This window comes from Babylonia areolata, chromosome 26, assembly GCF_041734735.1.
Source record: "Babylonia areolata isolate BAREFJ2019XMU chromosome 26, ASM4173473v1, whole genome shotgun sequence".
In the NCBI taxonomy this organism is placed as follows: domain Eukaryota; kingdom Metazoa; phylum Mollusca; class Gastropoda; order Neogastropoda; family Buccinidae; genus Babylonia; species Babylonia areolata.
This window is the reverse complement of record NC_134901.1, coordinates 15,058,802-15,077,087: the sequence shown is the minus strand read 5'-3', so window position 1 is coordinate 15,077,087 and position 18,286 is coordinate 15,058,802. Positions and strand designations below refer to the sequence as shown.

The window sequence follows — 18,286 nt, the reverse complement described above, 5'->3', positions numbered from 1 at the left end:
AACAACTGATATGCCAATGCTGTCGCTGATAATGTAATGACGACGATACTGATGATGATTATGATGATGACGATGACGCTGAGGAGAAAGAGCTAGGAGGAGCAGAGCAGTGGCAGGAGGTGGGGGATAATGAAAATGACGACGCAGACGATGACGATAACAATGACAGCGATGGTGGTGGTATTGATGATAATCATGATGATGATCATAATCATGCTGCTCTTGCTGCTGCTGGTGATAATGATGATGACGACGACGATGGCCGTGATAATTACGGAACTGCTCCTTTTGCTACTGGTGTTAATGAAAACGATGACGATGGTGATGATGATAATCATGACAGTAGGCCAATCATATTTAATAATTGTATGGTTTAGTCCTGTGCGTGCGCTCGCGCGCGTGTGTGTGTTTGTGTGTGTGTATGTGTGTGTGTGTGTGTGTGTGTGCGTGCGCGCGCGAGTGTGTGTGTATACGTGCGTGCATGCAATCACGCGTGTATATTTGCGTATTTTGGACTGAAGCACAAAACAAAACAAACAAAAAAAAGTTTCTCAAAAAGCATAACCGCAGACACACGCGTGCACATGTCCGTACTGTCTGCATACCAAAGCCGACCGAATTAATATCAGCTGTTATCTTGTAGGACCAAACTTCAAGAACAAAAAAAAATATCTAGACTAGGTTTTGGTTCAGAAAACACTTTGCCCCACTTCTAGTCCCAATTCTTGGGCGAGCACGCCGGTGTCGTGTGCGCGTGTGTCATCCGCCGGCTGATTGGTCGGATTCTAAACCGACTTCGGGAAACCGCCGCGCTGATTGGCTAAAGCTGGGTGGGCCAAAATAAAGCGGCGTCAGCCTCGAAGGGCGCCCATTGATCTACTGAGTATATAAAGTCCGTATGGGCGCTCTTTCCAACAACCGCCACTGCTTGGCGTTTGCCTGGGGCTCTCGTCACCACGTTCTCGCCACACACACGCCGTTATGTCTTCGTCTGATTTCAGCAGAGTTGAGCAGTTTGTCATCCAAGTCATGGACACAATGTCTGACAATGCAGGTAGGAGTTGCTGTTGTTGTGGTTGTGTGTGTGTGTGTGTGGAGGCGGGGTGGGGGTGGGGGGGGCTGAGGGGGGGTTGGCGGCGGGGGTGGCGGGGTGCGTGCGTGCGTGCGTGCGTGTGTGTGTGTGTTGTGTGTGTGTGTCTGTGTGCGTTGTATTGATTTGTGCTGTGTTTCCATATATCCTTTCATGTTCTAGACTTATACATCATTATTACAGACGTACCCACTTGAAATCAAAGAGGGAATTTTTGTTGTTGTCGCTGTTGTTCTTCTTTTTTGGGGGGGCGGGGGGGTGGTGGTCAGATGGGGTATGGGGGTAGGGGGGTTCAGTTTTAACGCTTTGATAGCTTTTTGAAAATCCTGGTTTGATAAATTCCCCATTTTCTATTCTTTCTTTGGCGTTTTCTTCTTCTTTTTTTCTTCTTCTTCTTTTCTGTTCTTTCCTTTTTTGTGTGTGAACGTATCGGGGGCTGTTTATGCTCTCAATTGTACGTTCGTTTTGTTTTCCGGTGCAGTTTTTTTGCATTGTATTGTACATTGTACTGTGCTGTACTGTACTGTCATACTTTCTTCTGTCACAGAAGATTTCTCTGTGAATTTTGGTTGCTCTCTGTGAATTTTGGTTGCTGTCTGTGAAATATTGGTTGCTCTCTGTGAATTTTGGTTGCTGTCTGTGAAATATTGGTTGCTCTTCCAGAGTAGAGCATATCACTACACTTCACTGCCACGCTTTTTTTTTTGTGTGTGTGTGGTCAGCTGGAGTATTTGTTTACTATCAAAGTGGATTGTTCTGTGTATCTTTGCGAGGGGTAACCACTTTGTTGTCACGGGCTCTTTTACGTGCTGTAAGTGCATGCTGCACAAGGGACTTCTGTTTATCGTCTCCCCCAAAAGACTACCACCCTGACCACCACTTAAACAGAATGGGTAGGGAGAAAAACAAATCCTGATTCAGTGCGGGAATCAAACCCTCGGACTCCGGCTTTTTAGTACTGCGCCTTAGCACGCGCGCGCGCGCGCACACACACACACACACACACACACACACGCCGGCTTTCTAGTACTGCGCCTTAGCGCACGCACACACACACACACACACACACACACACACACACACACACAGGCTTTCTAGTACTGCGCCTGAGCCGCCGCTACACCGCCCTATACAATTGTAATCGTTTGATTTATATTTTATTTTTTGATTCAAGACCTTGCCTTTTCTTCTTCTTTTTTTTTTTTTTTTTTTTTTTTTTTTTTTTAATCAGTTTCAGCTTCTGTATAATTTTACTCAGTCGATGTACAAATGCGCAAGAAAGTTTTGCTTCAGTAATCGAGTTACTAATGTTTGGAATCACTTGCCACCTCAGCTAAAACAAGCACCATCTATTTACTCAATCAAGAATCAACTGGCCAAATTAACAAATTTCTCAACTATTCTTAGACTTTAACGAATAAATTAAATGTGAAGAAGCGTCGAACCTTGACCAAAATTTATACCACGATATGTCATGAAACAATGAAGGGACTGTTAAAAAGATTCGAAACTTGCTTTGTCCCTGTCCTACAACTAGTACTAAAAGTATCTAAGCACTTTATCTTTTGTAAAATAATAATAATAATAATAATAATAATAATAATAATAAAAAGATAAGCCTACCTTCGAAAGAAGAGGCGCACTTTGGGTGTCGAAAGCACAACACAGATTGCACAGTTCAGCAAATTTTTTCAGACGACAATTCGGCTCGCAGGTCTAGTCGTCTGCTGCCATTGAATGAGATTTGGGAAAAAACAACAACAAAAAACAAGAACGCAACACACACACACACACACCTAGGATTTCCACCTATTTCCCTCAACACTTCCGAAAGATTTCAGTAATTGTCAAATAAAATGCGCATGCCCTCACGGTTTCCCCATTTCACTGATTTCATCCTCTTCTTCCACACTCCACTGTCTGTCCGTGGGTTTTTGTTTTGTTTGTTTAGGGTGCTGTTGTTTTTTTTAGGGGGGCGGGGGGTCTTTTTTATTTTTTAGGGGGTGGTGCACACACGCGTTGAGTTCTCTTGTGATTGAGCGATGTGTGTGTGTGTTCTGTGTGTGTGTGTGTGTGTGTGTGTGTGTTTGCATTTTATCAGGGCGTGCTTTCTTCCTTTTTTTTTTTCTTTTCTTTTTTTGTGAGATCGCCAGCGCGTGCAGTCACTCAGTCTGGTGTGTAGCTCTCGATCGTGATGTTGACCTTGACCGTGGACAGTTGAAAAAAAACAACTAAAAATATCCTTGGCCCTCACCAGTCTGAGTAGAAAAAAACAAAAAAAACCCAAAAAAATTCAACAAGAAGCTGCAGCTGCAAAGTAGATGGAGGTCGAGATAACGTTGATTAATGAATGAATGAATTAATGAATAGTACCTCTCTCACTTACTCCTGTTTACTTTCGCATTGTTATCACGTTATTGTATTTTCTCCCCCCCCCCCCCAATCCCAACCCCCCCCCCCACCCTTTTTTTTAATTGCAAATTCTTCTTTATTCAGTATATACGATATTTATAACTCGAGAAGGCTAACCCGCAGAAAATTGTTTTGTTTCGTCTTTTTTTGTATGTGTCCTCTCTCTCTCTCTCTCTCTCTCTCTCTCTCTCTCGCTCTCTCTCTGTCCCTTCACTTGCAAAATAAAGCAATAAATATACGGAACACGTCCATGATCGGTCCAAATACTCATTAATCAATTATAAATTAGTATGGATTCTATGAGGGAAAAAGCATAGATAAAAAGGAAGGGCTACATTTGGATGGTCAATCTCGACATTGTAGTTATTTGATGTGTTCGTATTGATTTGATAGGTTTTGATGTTACATGCGTAAATATTTATAATATGATTTGTATGTAATTTAGTATGTGTTTGTATTGATATGATGTGTGTCGATGTTACATGCGTAAATACTTATTATATGACTTATCTGTACTTTTGTTTTCTGTGTACTGTCCAAACTTTGGAGACGAACGACTGAAAAAAGGCAAATTACCCCCCTGTCACGTGCACTTTTAAGCTAATGACAAAGTGCCAAATTGTTGCAGATCTCTTAATAGTTTGTTGTTTCAATTCTTTTTTTTTTTTTTTTTTTTTCTTTTTTTGTTGTTGTTTTTGTTGTTGTTGTTGTTTTGTTTTTTTCTCTTGTTTTCTATTTCTGTTCATTTTGCACCATTTTGTTCTGATTAGTACCTACTATGTTACCAGAGCTTTTCATCTCATGACATGAAGCATTTCAGAGTTCAGTGTTCTCTCTCTCTCTCTCTCTCTCTCTATATATATATATATATATATATATATATATATATACATACATATGTGTGTGTGTGTGTGTGTGTGTGTGTATGTGAAATCCTAATGTGGTTTTTTTGTTTGTTTGTTGTTTGTTTTTTTTTGTTTTTTGTTTGTTTTTTGGTTTTTTGCATGTGTTTGGTTTACCCTTCGCAGTTGTACCATTTGTTTGGTATCATTATCATCATCAATATCATTTTTCACACAACAGGAGCATGGATATCAATCTGGCATACGGTGATTTTCTACTCATGCGTCTTGCTGCTGGTGGAATTCGTTCTGGAGGCTGTCGTCTTCTGCTGGGCCTCCATGGCGTTCGACCCGATGCGCCTCCGCTTCGATTTCATGCTCCAGAAGTGGACTCCTGTACTAGAGTTCAGACGAAGGTGTCTGTCCGCAGTTCTACGCTGGTGTATCTTCGTAGCAATACTGAGCTTCATGGCGCCTTTGAGACTGCTGCTGTACATCCCTCCAGTGGGGCGAGCGGTGGAAAACATGCTTAAGGTGAGAGAATTAATAGCGATAATAACAATGATAATGATAATGATAATAAAAGGACATTTGGTACGCCTAATCTAATGAAGCAAAAGCCTTGGGCGTTTCCAAAAAAAAAAAAAAAAAAAAAAAAAAAAAAGCAATGACGCGTGCATACTAAAAACACACAAATACACCCGCACGCACATATCATCCCGTTCCAACTCCATCCATCCCACACCCACTCCACACAAGATGTAGACGCACACACAAACACGCGCGCGCGCGCACGCACATCCTGATCGATCAAGGCATTTCAACATGTGTACGTTTAAAAATAGTAAAAACAATAGAAATTAACTTGATTAAAACATAAAAATGAAGACCAGGAGTTATTCACTGATTTGAATGGCTGGAAATTTTAATGAGTTTTCAGTGATAATATTATAATAATGGAAATTTATGTAGCGCCTTTCAACACTGAATTGACGCTTTAAGGATTGAAACGTTGTGGTCAATATATTAGTGTGAAGAACAATGTAATATACAAAATAATTTTTTTATTGATAATTGTGGACTCGTCAGACAGGTAAAGACAGTGAAGTACACTTTCTACGGTAGGCCAACACGATCTGAAGACACTATTTACAAACATTGTGGTATTCGGAATGTCTGTTGAATAGAAATAGCAGTCTAAAGACTTCACGGAGCTGCCAGTGAATGATGGTATTCGAAATGAAAATGAAATAAAACCATGAAACGTGCTATATATCTTGCACACACAAAACAACCAACAACACAAAAGCAAACAAACAAACAACCCACAGTATGATAAGCGTTTATTTACCTGTTTGTGTGGCTGCTGAGCTGACGGAAAAGGCAAGCAGCATTGGTTTCAATTATGAACCTTTGTCCTCACGAATAGTGAAGATAAACAGTAAAGAGTACTCTCTTGTTGAATGTTTCTCGCTCTTCCTTTGTTTTGTTGTTGCTGTTTTTTTTTCTTCTTCTTCTTTCTTTTTTTCCTCTCAACGACGTACAAGGACTATACCGACTCTCTCTGTGCCTCACAGAAAAAGGAACCGGACTTCGACCTCAGCAACCTCCCAATGAAGAGCGTGGTGCTGATCGCCAACATGCTGACCACCAACCTGCTCAAGCCCTGCCGGGAAGGGCGCCCAGCAATCGACCTCCCTTTGTACACCCTTAAAGGGAAGGCCACCCGCCTGCTGGCACGAGTCAAGCCTGGGCGCCCCCTGGTGGTCAACGTGGGCAGCTGCAGCTGACCCTTCTTCGAGCCAGCGCTGGAGGAGCTGAGCCACTTGAGGGCTCGCTTCTCGCGCCAGGCCGACTTCCTGACGGTGTACGTACAGGAGGCTCACCCCCAGGACGTGTGGCCCCTGCCCGGGATCCGGCACGTGGTCAACGCCCACACCACCTTGGCGGAGCGCGTGCAGAGCGCGTGCAGGCTGGCGGCCTCGCTGGGGGTGCCCGAGGAGGAGGTGGTGGTGGACGGGATGGACGACGCCATGGTGAGTTCCTACGCGGCCAGCCCCGTCCGCCTCCTGGTGATCCGGGACGGGGTGCTGACCTACCTGGGCGGCATGGGCCCCTTCTCCTACCGGCCCAGCGAGGTCGGGGAACACCTCGAGCGCTACGTCCGGTCTCTGGAGTCTCCCGAGTCTCTAGAGTCTCTGCCTCTGCCGCAGCACTGAAGAAAAGTCTTTTAGTCTTATTATTATTAGTTACTATTACTATAGATATTATTATTATTACTTTCTTGTCGTAGGTTTCGTTTGTCGTTTTTGTTATCGTTGTTGTTGTTCTAATCAAGTCACTTTGTATTGTATTTTGTATTTGTATTTTGTATTTCTTTTTATCACAAAGATTTCTCCGTGTGAAATTCGGGCTGCTGTCCCCAGGGAGAGTGCGTCACTACACTACAGCGCCACCGATTTTTTTGCATTTTTTTTTCCTGCATGCAGTTTTATTTGTTTTTCCCAAAGGAAAAGGCAAAAATCTGACACAGTTATCTTCTGTTGTTGTTGCCTGCCTTCTTGATATGACTTAAATTTTGTATTAAGTGAAAGGGCACAGTTTAGCACCAACAATTTTTTTAATGTAAACTGGAGAATGAATCGGGTGGAAATGTGCGAATGTTTATACAAGTGGAGACTGTTTAAAAAAAATCATTATTTTTTAAATGGAAAGCAAGAAGTATGCACGCGAGTGCGAACGTGAAATCGTTAACTCCCTCACTCTGAGAACGCGTACATTAATATGAGAGAGAGAGAGAATCTCAGAATGCACATTCTGACATGACATTGACAATGAACTGGTCATAAAAGGTCTTCAAGTCTGGCAAAAGAAATATATATATATATCCCTTTTCAAATATATATAATGAGATAAAGCCATGACCGTCATAACGTCCCGGTGACAACTTCGTAGTGTGTATGTGTGTGAGAGAGAGAGAGAGAGAGAGAGAGGCGCGCGTTTCTGTGAGACGAGTGAGAGGTTGAAATTTATGAACTATTGTAAGCGCTGTGACCATAAGAATCTCGGCGATTTAACCGGTGATCACATTATTCAATTTACCATTTCCATCAGTCAGTATAGACACATGCCAGTAACTTTGTGCCATCCATTTTTATACTTCCCGGGGACAACTTCGCAGTGTGTGTGTGTGTGTGTGTGTGTGTGTGAGTGTGTGCTGATTAAAGGTACGCAACTGCACTACTGTTTTCCTTTTACAAGTTTGTCTCCCTTGTGAATGATTTCGCTGCATTTCACATCAAGACCTTGCCCAAACGAACACATTATTCATTATTTAATAGCGTTTTCTTTTCCATTACGTTGCTGTTCTTTTTCATAAACGTTGTGTATTTGCATTTTTTTTTCCTTTCACATTATTCATTTGCACTTTTCTCCTTCGGCATAAAAGTTGTCATCGTTCATTCGTATATTGAATAATATATATTCGTATTTGAATATCCACGGTTTGTCCATTGTATAATTTTTTTTAATTGAAAAAGAAACAACAACAACAACAAAATTCGTATGTAATATGTCTTTTTTTTTTGTTGCAATTAATCAAAATGATGTCTGTAAGTGTGTACCGTATGATTAACTAACTTTGTCACTGCTGGGATTGGAGATGTTTTGTTTGGATTCATGATTTGTTCAAGGCCCAATACTTGATTTTATTGTGAAAGTCATTTTACAAGAAAATGATGTGTTGGAGGACTTGTTTTGGTTAAATCTCAGTCCTATATGCTCCTCCCCCCCCCCCAGTTCCCCCTCCCCTGGCCCACCTCTCCTTCTCTCTATCTCACGACCACGATATATATATATATATATATATATATATGAACCATGAGTCCTCCAGTCTCTCTCTCTTGAAGTTGAAGTGAGAAAGTCGGCATTCTCTCTACTTCTTTTTCTTTTCTTTTTTTATTATTACCTTTTTTTAATTATCCGGGGTTGTTGGTTTTTGTTTGGGTTTTTTTTCATAAGGGATAGCTTTCATCTCCTGAAAGCTGAGAAGAAAGATGTTGATCCAGTTCATGATCTGCTCAGCTCATCCCCTTCGCAGCGGATGACGAGCTGCGCTGCAATCTGTTCCACAGTTGGCGCAGTTCTGATGTTTGCGACGGGATGGTTTTGGCAAAGAATGACCAGATGAACGCCTCTCTCTCTCTCTCTCTCCCTCGGTCTCTCTCTCTCCCTCGGTCTCTCTCTCTCTCTCTCTCTCTCTCTGTAGTTCGCTTGCTCTCTCTCCTTGTTTCTTCTCGTGTGTTTTTTTTTGTGTGTTTTTTTTGCACCATTTAGGAGATCCGCTTTTTTTTTTTCACAAACTTGATGGGTAGGAATTCATTGTTTTTGTTAATAAAGAAAATATTAATAAGAGGAAGCAAGACCTACTCTACACGCGTGTCTCTAGGCCCACAATATAATATTGATTTTTCTTTTCTTTCTTTTTTTTTTTTTTAGTTTGGAATTTATGGAATCGTTCTCTCATTAATATGTGAGTGGTTCAATGAATTTCTATGGATTGTGGCATTGTTTGTGACTTCTCGTTTGTGTTTGCTGTTTGTTGTACTGTAAAAAAAAAAAAAAAAAAAATCAAAACAAAACAAAAAAAACGCACAAATTATTGCCAGGTAAAATGTGCCAAAGTGTGGAGGCAGATTCCAATCCCGGTGACAAAACTTCGCGTTCCCTTTCTCACTGTTTTTTTGTGATGAAGGGAGATAACTGGGTGCCTTGGTGGTTGTAAATGCGGATAGAACAATCATAGGGTTTGTGTGTGTGTGTGTGTGTGTGTGTGTGTGTGTGTGTGTAAAAACTGATGTTCATTTTATTTAGTAAAACAAAGACTTGTTATACATATGCAATATGTGTGCACGTATATGTGTTTGTGCGTGCGGCTATCCCTTTGTCCAACTAGATTTTTATACCTGAGCTGAGATTTTTAGTACGTGATTTTGAAGAAGAAAAAGAAGACCAAAAAGACACGTATCATTTTGATAACAGAAAAAGTGTTTTCAAATATGAATTATGTGTGCGATGTATCGATGTATCATTTTCTTAATCGATCAAAGTATCATTCTGTATGCAATATGGGTGAACATTTTAGATGTTGATGTGTGCGTATCGTTTAGTTTTTGTTTTTGTTTTGTTTTTTTCTTCATACTTTATTTAAAGTGCTACAGCTGAATAGTGTCATTGCTGAAATGAGATTTCGGTTTATGAGATTTGGATGCAATTTTTTCCGAACATTAAGCATAATTTCGTTTTCAATAAAATTATTAAGTACACCAGATGAATGATGTGTGGAATATGTTTTTGTACATGTCTTGAGAGCGGAGGACTACAGAAGGGACGAACGGGAAGATGGCGGTGTCGCGCGCGCGCGCAAACACACACACACAGAAAGAGAGAGTCCGCGTGTGTGTGTGTGTGTGTGTAGGAGAGAGAGAGAGAGTGTGTGTGTGTAGGAGAGAGAAAGAGAGAGAGATAGTCCGTGTGTGTGTGTGTATATGAGAGAGAGAGTGTGTGTGTATGTGTGTGTAGGACAGAGAGAGCGAGAGAGAGAGAGAGAGTGTGTGTGTGTGTGTGTGTGTGTGTGTGCACGAATCGGTGAACGTGTCGATATAGTGAAACACTGGGCTGCATGGGCACCCCATAAAACTTCAACGCCCTACAGTATCGAAACTGTCGACTGTAAGAAGAGTAATTCATGTCTATGGATACATCGCACAACTTGCAAAACAGTCCTGGGCAAGAAAACGAGGAAGCACAAAGAGTGGCTATCAGCAGACACCTGGACACTCATCACTGAGAGGAAGCATTTGAAAGACCAGATCAACTGCACGCAAGATCAAGCCGAGAGACATGAGCTACAAGCACAGTACTGGGAGGCGAACCGACAAGTAAAGCGAAGTGCGAGAAAAGATAAAAGAACCTACATCGAGGAACTGACAGCAGAAGCTGAGAGTGCAGCAGGTCAGCGGAACATGAAGCGCCTGTATGAGATCACCAGGACACTCTCCGGGAAAAACAGCAACCCAAGCCGGCCCGTCAAGGACAAAGACGGAAACACCATCCTTGGCGAAGAACAGCAGAGAACAAGATGGGCGGAGCATTTCAAAGAAACGCTCAACCGACCAGCACCACCCGTCCCACCAGACATCCCGCCACCTACCAAGCTCCTCGACATCAACACCAACCCTCCCAACAGGACCGAGATCGTCAAGGCCATCAAGTCCCTCAAGTCAGGAAAGGCAGCCGGCCCAGATGGAATTCCACCTGAAGCTCTGAAGGCCGACATCCAGACTTCAACTGAGATGCTGCACCCTCTCCTTTGCAAGATCTGGGAACAGGAGCGAGTGCCAAAAGACTGGAAAAGAGGACATCTTGTAAAGCTGCCAAAGAAAGGGGACCTTTCATCCTGCAACAGCTGGCGGGGAATCATGCTGTTGTCTATTCCGGGCAAGGTACTGAGCAGAATCATTCTTGAGAGACTGAAGAACGCTTTGGACAAGACACTTCGGGACGAACAAGCAGGCTTCCGACAAGATCGCTCGTGCACGGATCACATCGCAACCATGCGCATCATCATCGAGCAGTCCCTGGAGTGGCAGACCCCCCTGTACACAGTCTTTGTCGACTTTCAAAAAGCTTTTGACAGTGTCGACCGAGATGTCATCTGGAGACTGATGTACCACTATGGATTTCCACCAAAGTTTGTAACCATCATCCAGCAAATGTACGAAGACGCCACCTGTCAAGTGATCCACGACGGGAAACTGACGGAACCTTTCAGTGTGCAAACCGGCGTCCGTCAGGGTTGTTTGCTCTCACCGACCATTTTCCTGATGGTGGTTGACTGGGTCATGAGGCAGTCTACAGCAGATCGGAGGACAGGCATACAGTGGACTTTCACTAAACAGCTGGAGGACCTAGACTTCGCAGATGACATAAGTCTTCTCTCCCACAGGCAGCAAGATGCGCAGGAGAAACTATGTCGTGTGGCAGAAGAAGCTGAGAAGACTGGACTCCAAATCAACATTGGGAAAACAGAGGTCATGAGGGTCAACAACAAGAAGCAAGATCCAGTGCAACTACATCAAGAGAACATCAAGGAGGTTGACAAGTTTGTCTACCTAGGCAGTGTTGTCAGCAAAGACGGGGGGACGGACGAAGACATCAAGAGCCGTATCAACAAAGCAAGACACGCCTTCAACACCCTTCGACCAATCTGGAGATCGACAGCCGTTTCAATCCGCAACAAGATCCGGATTTTTAACACCAACGTGAAGTCGGTTCTACTCTATGGCTCAGAGACGTGGAGAGTGACAAAGACCAGCACCCACAAGCTTCAGACATTCACCAACAGATGTCTAAGAAACATCCTGAACATCAGATGGCCAGAGGTTGTCTCCAATGAAGAACTTTGGAACATGGCAAAACAGACCCCACTGGAGACGGAAATCAAGAAACGGAAATGGGGATGGATAGGCCACACACTACGCAAGCCTGCAACAAACATCACAAGACAGGCTCTTGATTGGAACCCACAGGGGAAAAGGAAAGTTGGCCGTCCGAAGCAGACCTGGCGGAGAAGCATTGAGGCAGAGACAAGGGCGGCCGGAATGACGTGGGCCGAACTGAAGAGGACCAGCCAGAGCCGGGTGCGTTGGAGGAGTGTTGTTGCGGCCCTATGTTCCCCACGGAATCAAGAGGAATAAGTCAAGTAAGTCATTGATACATCGCACAGATTTGAATCACACATAACTATGACTGAAAAAGAAATGCAGTCATCAGTCTGAAATTCTTCTCATGTATTTATCGGCTTGAAAGAAAGCTTCATCTCACCCCGCACACGGGGCGTTTTCTTCATGGGCAATTGTTGTACTTTGCTTTGGGATTTTATTGTTGACTGTAAAAACACAAACACTGACGTCAATATTTTAAAAACAAACAAATTACATGCAGTGTCTCTGCATGCATAATCACCAGTTCAAACTTACAAACAACAACAAAACAACAAATCCGAAAAACGTACACAAACCATCCCAAGTTTTTTTTTTTTCTTCTTCTTTTTTCTTTTTTAAAGCGCTGTCTTGGCCATGAAACTAGCCCCTTATCAATCATCCCCCAACCCTCACCCCCCCCCCCCCCCCCCACACACACACCCACCCATACCCCCAAAGAAAAACTGCTAAAAAGAAAATACAAGCTCGCATTATGTCAAACCAAACTCAAAGTACGCCTGCAGAAGAAATTTCGTCCAAAGTTCTGCCATTAAATTTGGCGAAGGCTTTGCTAAACTTACGAGAGAGCAAGCAAAACAAAAACAAACAAAAAAACAACAACACACATTTGCGCGAGGATTTTCGTGTCTACACTTTACGCCATTCACATGTTTCACGTGTTTTTCGACTGCAGGTTGACACATTGAGTTTGTCCAGTGAACATGTTTGGTGTGATTTCCCGCCCGTCACTTCCGTTGGAGATGCATTCGGCAGTGGAGCTATCCCCACGACTACAAAACCAAATTTCCGGACCGGTCACAGTGACAGCGATTTCTGTGAGGAGAGAGGCGAAAGAGAATGCCCTGATGTGCACTGTTGCTTGGTATGTCATTGCCTTCACTACAGTCCTGAAAACTTTCTTCTTCTTCTTCTTCTTCTTCTTCCATTAATGTTCAGCGGTCGTAACTTTGACCATTACTAACATTTTCCGTTACACGACCAACATGACTCTGTCGTGGTTCATGCATGCTGGGTATTTTCGTGTCTCCATAACCCACCGAACACTGACATGGGTTACAGGATCTTTAACGTGCGTATTTGATCTTCTGCGTGCGTATACACACGAAGGGGGTTCAGGCACTAGCAGGTCTGCACATTTTGTTGACCTGGGAGATCGGAAAAATCTCCACCCTTTACCCACCAGGCGCCGTTACCGCGATTCGAACCCGGGACCCTCAGATTGAAAGTCCAGCGCTTAAAGCACTCGGCTATTGTAATGTCTGTGGCGTTGTTGCTGTTACTTTGTGTAAGCTTCCTCGCTTGAATTTGTGCTTTAGCAGTGAGACTTGGCAGGGTATAGTTATTGAATTCAGGAGTTTGTATTCAGTCAATCCCAACGGCTACCACATTGTTTTCCCCAAAGTTACACGGGGAACTAACTCCCCCACATTTTAAGCCATGGGTTATCTTGGGTTTTCTCCCTTTAAATGAAGCCTCAGCTCGAAGTTACGACCTCTGCAGGTTTTCCGAGGGACAACCACTGTTTTGTGAAATGTTTTTCCTCGATCTAAAATAATTTCTGATTGAAATGATGACTTTTTAAAACCACCAAATCCATTTTGATTTAATTTTACGTCAAAAATGTGAAGAAATGTACGCTTTAAACTTATTCAAAATACTTCTCTTAAAACAAACAAAAAAACTGATTTACATGAGGTTGGTTTTTTTTTGTTTTTTGTTTTTTTTAGGAGAAATCAGTGGATGCCTAAAAGTTCTGCAAGTGAGCAGGATAGTTTCAGCATCCCTGGAAGGTTCTTTTTTTTTTTTTTTTTTTTTTTTTTTTTGGCTTTCGTTGTTGTTTTTTAATATCTTTTTGTCTTTTTTTTTTTTTTTTTTTTTTTTTGTTCCTTCTATCATCATTTTTCTTCTTTCTGTTTTTTCTTTTTTTCTTTCCTCATGTCTTTAATCTGTCCTCTTCCCAATGGCATGTTCAATCACCTACAAGACCATGCAACATATATTACACATACATGATGGCTTCACACAAAATCATATTCCCTGAAAGAGAGGCATGGTATACATACACACACACACACCCTCTCACTCTCTCTGTGTCTCCTTTACTCACTCAATCCCCTCCCTCTCCACAAGCTCTACACCTAAGTACAATAATATGTATGTGCACACTGAATACTACCCTCAGGATTTTTTGTGGGCCTGACTCAGTGTTCTGGTATCTTAACGGATACTGATCATAGGTTACGTAGGCTGAGTTCTGATTCAAAGATAAGGTCAAGATTTTTGCACTTGCCGTATTTAAATTTGGAGATGGACAGTTTTGCTATTAACAATATCGTATTGATTTCCTTTCGTTTTTCATCAGTTGGAATGTCCATTTTTGTTGTACCAAACAGAGCTACTTTTTCATCCATGGAAATCAGCGTATCGTAACGTGTGAGAATGAGTTGTTTCACATGTTTCCAAAAGGAGGAAAGTTTGGGGCAGGAGTAAAAGGCATGTTCAATGTAATCGGTTTCTTGGCACCAGTTACATCTGTTTGTGTCCGTTACACCCATTTTAGCAAGCAGAATATTCGTTGGGTAAATATTGTGTATGAATTTGAAGTGAAGTAACATCAGTCGTGATTCTTTCGTACATTCGTATGCTAATTTGAAGTAGTCGCTTATATTGATGTCTAGCTTACGTTTCCAAAACTGAGCTGCACATATTTCATGGTTTTGTTTTCGGGCGAATGTTTTCCTTATTTGTTTATTTGACAAGGTAAGGAGGTTCCCCTCTTTTGTTGCAATGTCGTTTGGATTTTCATCGTTGTGGACATCATTAGCTAGATGGAGTTTCCATGTTTGTGGGATTGAGTTTATTATGGCATTGTATTCAAAAAGAAGGCCAGGGTCAGCGCCTAATTTATGCACTATTTCTTCATACGTCATTATATTTCCGTGCTGCCAAAGGTCCTGCACGACACGGATGCCGCCTTTACTCCATTTGGGAAAGTGTAGCGCATTTCCTTTGTATTTTATATTTCTGTTATTCCATAGCGGTTCTGTTTTTATGTTTTCTATCGGTCTGTCTTCGTTAAAGATGGCCACCGTTTTTATTACATCTCTCCAAAAGACTGACTGCACTTTTTCCAGTTTTTTTAATTTCTTTGGGTGAAACGTTACACTTGAAACTGCTATGACTATCTTGAAAGGGGGACATGTTGTGTCTCGCCAGAATGCTCCAGTGAGATTTTGTCTCTTTAAGGAGTCTGGTTGCCCATTTCACCAAGAACATTTGCTGCTGGTGTTCGATGTTGATATGTTTAAACCACCATCTTCTTTGTCGAGGCTGAGAACGCCTCTTTTTTATTTTTTCAAATGCTTTTTTATTATTAAACTTTTTTTTTCCAAAGAAATCTGTACATTAATGTGTTAATGGTGTTCAGAACTTTAACTGGTACAGACGCTACCTGTAGGACGTGAGAGAATTGTGACAGTAGAAAAGTTTTTGCCAGAATAACTTTACCATATAGAGAGGGGTTTCTGCGTTCCCATTCTTTTATCACCTTAGTTATTTTTTCAACTTTGGATTTCCAGTTTTCTTCGATTTCCGAAATTTCCATTTCTGCTGAGAAATATATTCCAGATCCCATGGGAATGCCATTTATTTCACCTTTTTCATGTTTTCTTGACCCTAGCCACATGCCCTCAGATTTATTTTTTATTTAACTTCAGACCTGAATACTCCTCGAACTGCGTTACAATATCTGTAGCTATTTGAATATATTGTTCACTTTTAAGGGTTAGTGTTGTATCATCCGCAAACTGCTTTATTTTAGAGTTGTTGCTATGGTTGCACATATTGTCGAGAGGAGTTAGGTCAATCCCTTGAATATCTTTATTACTTCTAATTCGAATCGCCAGTATTTCTACTGCAAGTACAAAAAGAAGAGGGCTGAGGGGGCATCCCTGTCTGATCCCTCTTTCTGTTAGAAACCAATCAGACAACCATCCACCATTATGAACACAGCTTATTGTCTTGTTCATTATGGTCGAAACACAATTTGTGAATCTTGGGCCAAAGTTAAAAATATCTAAGGCTTCGATGATACATTTTTTTTTTATAATGTATCAAAAGCCTTGGAGAAATCAAGGGCAATGAGAGTCCCTGGTTGATTGTTTGTGTTCAGATATTTTGTGAGATCATCGAAAAATCTCAAATGGACTGCGATGTTTCTACCTTTTATGAAACCTACTTGATCTTCATTTACAACTGTTTTGATTACATTTTGGAGTCTCATGGCCAGCGCTTTCGTAAATATCTTGTAGTGTGTTTGTAAGAGTAATTGGTCTATAATTTGCGAGGTTATTTCTGTCCAAGTCATTGCCTTTGAGTATTAAAATTATGATTCCTTTTTTCATTGAGGAAGGTAGTTCTCCTTTCTTAAGTGCATCTGTAATACAACGATAGAATGGTATTTTTAATTTGTCCCAGAACGTTTTGTAGAATGCTGGTGTCAAGCCATCGCTACCGGGTGCAGAGTCTTTGTTTAAATTAGTAAGGGCTAGTGTCAGCTCGTCCAAAGTTATTTCTTTGTCACATTGGTCTTCTTCTGTAAGTACTGGATAATCTTCATTACTCAGGAAATGGTCTTTTATATGTCTTCCTCTTCCTATGGATATGTCCTTCTTGTATAGGTTTGTGTAAAATTTCTCGATCTGGTTCAATATTTTCTGTGAATTGTCTGTCATGTTTTCGTCTATGCGTAGAGATGTTATAATGTTCGCAGCTCCTTTGATCTTTTCAAGGCGGAGGAAATATTTTGTGTTTTTTTTCACCATCTTCTATCCATTTGGCTCTTGAGCGGATCTGAGCACCTCTTGCTTCTTTTAATTCTTGTAGTTCTATTTCTTTTCTTAGTTGTCCAGCTTTCATTAATATATCTTTATCATGAATGTTCTGATGTAGTTTTTGTTCTATTTCGTTTAGCATTTTGATTTTGGCGTGTTTATTGGGAGATCGATTTTTGGCGGTTTTTGAATAGCTTATGCAAAATGACTTGTATCTAACCTTAAACATTTCCCAGGTCTTTTGTGGGTTTCCTTCTTGAGATTGTGAAAAATGCGAATCTATAAATGTGCTTGTTTCTTCTAGAAACCGTTCCTGAGATAGGAGTGAGTTGTTAAATTTCCAATATCCTGGGCCTCTTTGAAACTTGTTTGGACTAAATATCGCTTTCACAAGTTTATGGTCTGAGTGAGGGAATAATTCAATGTCTATTTCCTTCACAAGTGTAATGGAGGTAGTGTCGCTGAAAATATAATCAATTCTTCCAGCTGTAAAAGGAGCAGATCTTGACCAAGTGTATTCTTTGGCATCTGGATGGACAGACCTCCACGTATCTTACAAGTCAAAAGAGGATAACATTTCTAGAAGGGCTTCTTTTTCTCGTTGTGAGTGAGGCTTGCCGGCTATGTTATCTAGAGCATGGATTATTGTGTTAAAATCACCCAGAACCCACAGGTGGTCGTAATCTTGCTTATGTAACAAGTTGCCGAGTTGGTTAATGAATATTTTGTCAACGGTCGTATTGGGTGCGTAGCAATTAGCTATGATAGTTGATTTGTTGTCGTGTAAAATTCTTATTAACAACATTCTCTCTGTTGCTTCGATGAGTTCTGCATGAATCTGTTTATGGCTGGAAATTAGAATTACAAGTCCATTGCTTCTATTAGTACCTACGCTATAGAATACACTTCCAGACCACTGCACATTAATTTGAGGCAATATATCATCTGTCACGTATGTTTCCTGCAAACATGCAATGTCTAACTTTTGTTTTTTGAGGAAGTCAAATACTACTTTCCTTTTTAGGTTATTTCTAAGCCCTCGAACATTTAGAGTACCAATGCATATGTCATTATTCATATTTGAAAAGGTGGTATCAATTTTTCAACTTTCTGATGCGGAATTTATAATCGTCAATCGTTAATCAAAAGTCCGTTAATCAAAGCCAAAGGTCGTGAGGGAGTGGTCAGGCTGGCTGGGAGAGAACACGTGTCAAGTGTTACCCCCCTCCTCCGACATGCTTTCCGCTTCTGCCTCTCCGTTGTGTTCTGGCTGCGTCAGGACAGCGGGCCTTTTGTTTTCTGGAAGAAGACTTGTGGTTGGGGGAG

At 41.5% G+C, this 18,286-nt stretch overlaps 1 pseudogene across 1 annotated transcript; it reads left to right on the top strand.

Annotated features, from left to right (window-relative positions):
* Positions 1-933: 933 nt before the first annotated feature.
* On the top strand, positions 934-8,082 carry LOC143300618 (thyroxine 5'-deiodinase-like; annotated as a pseudogene). The gene is made up of 3 exons (XR_013057673.1): positions 934-1,054; positions 4,586-4,878; positions 5,922-8,082. The product of XR_013057673.1 is annotated as a thyroxine 5'-deiodinase-like (transcript).
* The last annotated feature ends 10,204 nt before the right edge of the window (positions 8,083-18,286 follow it).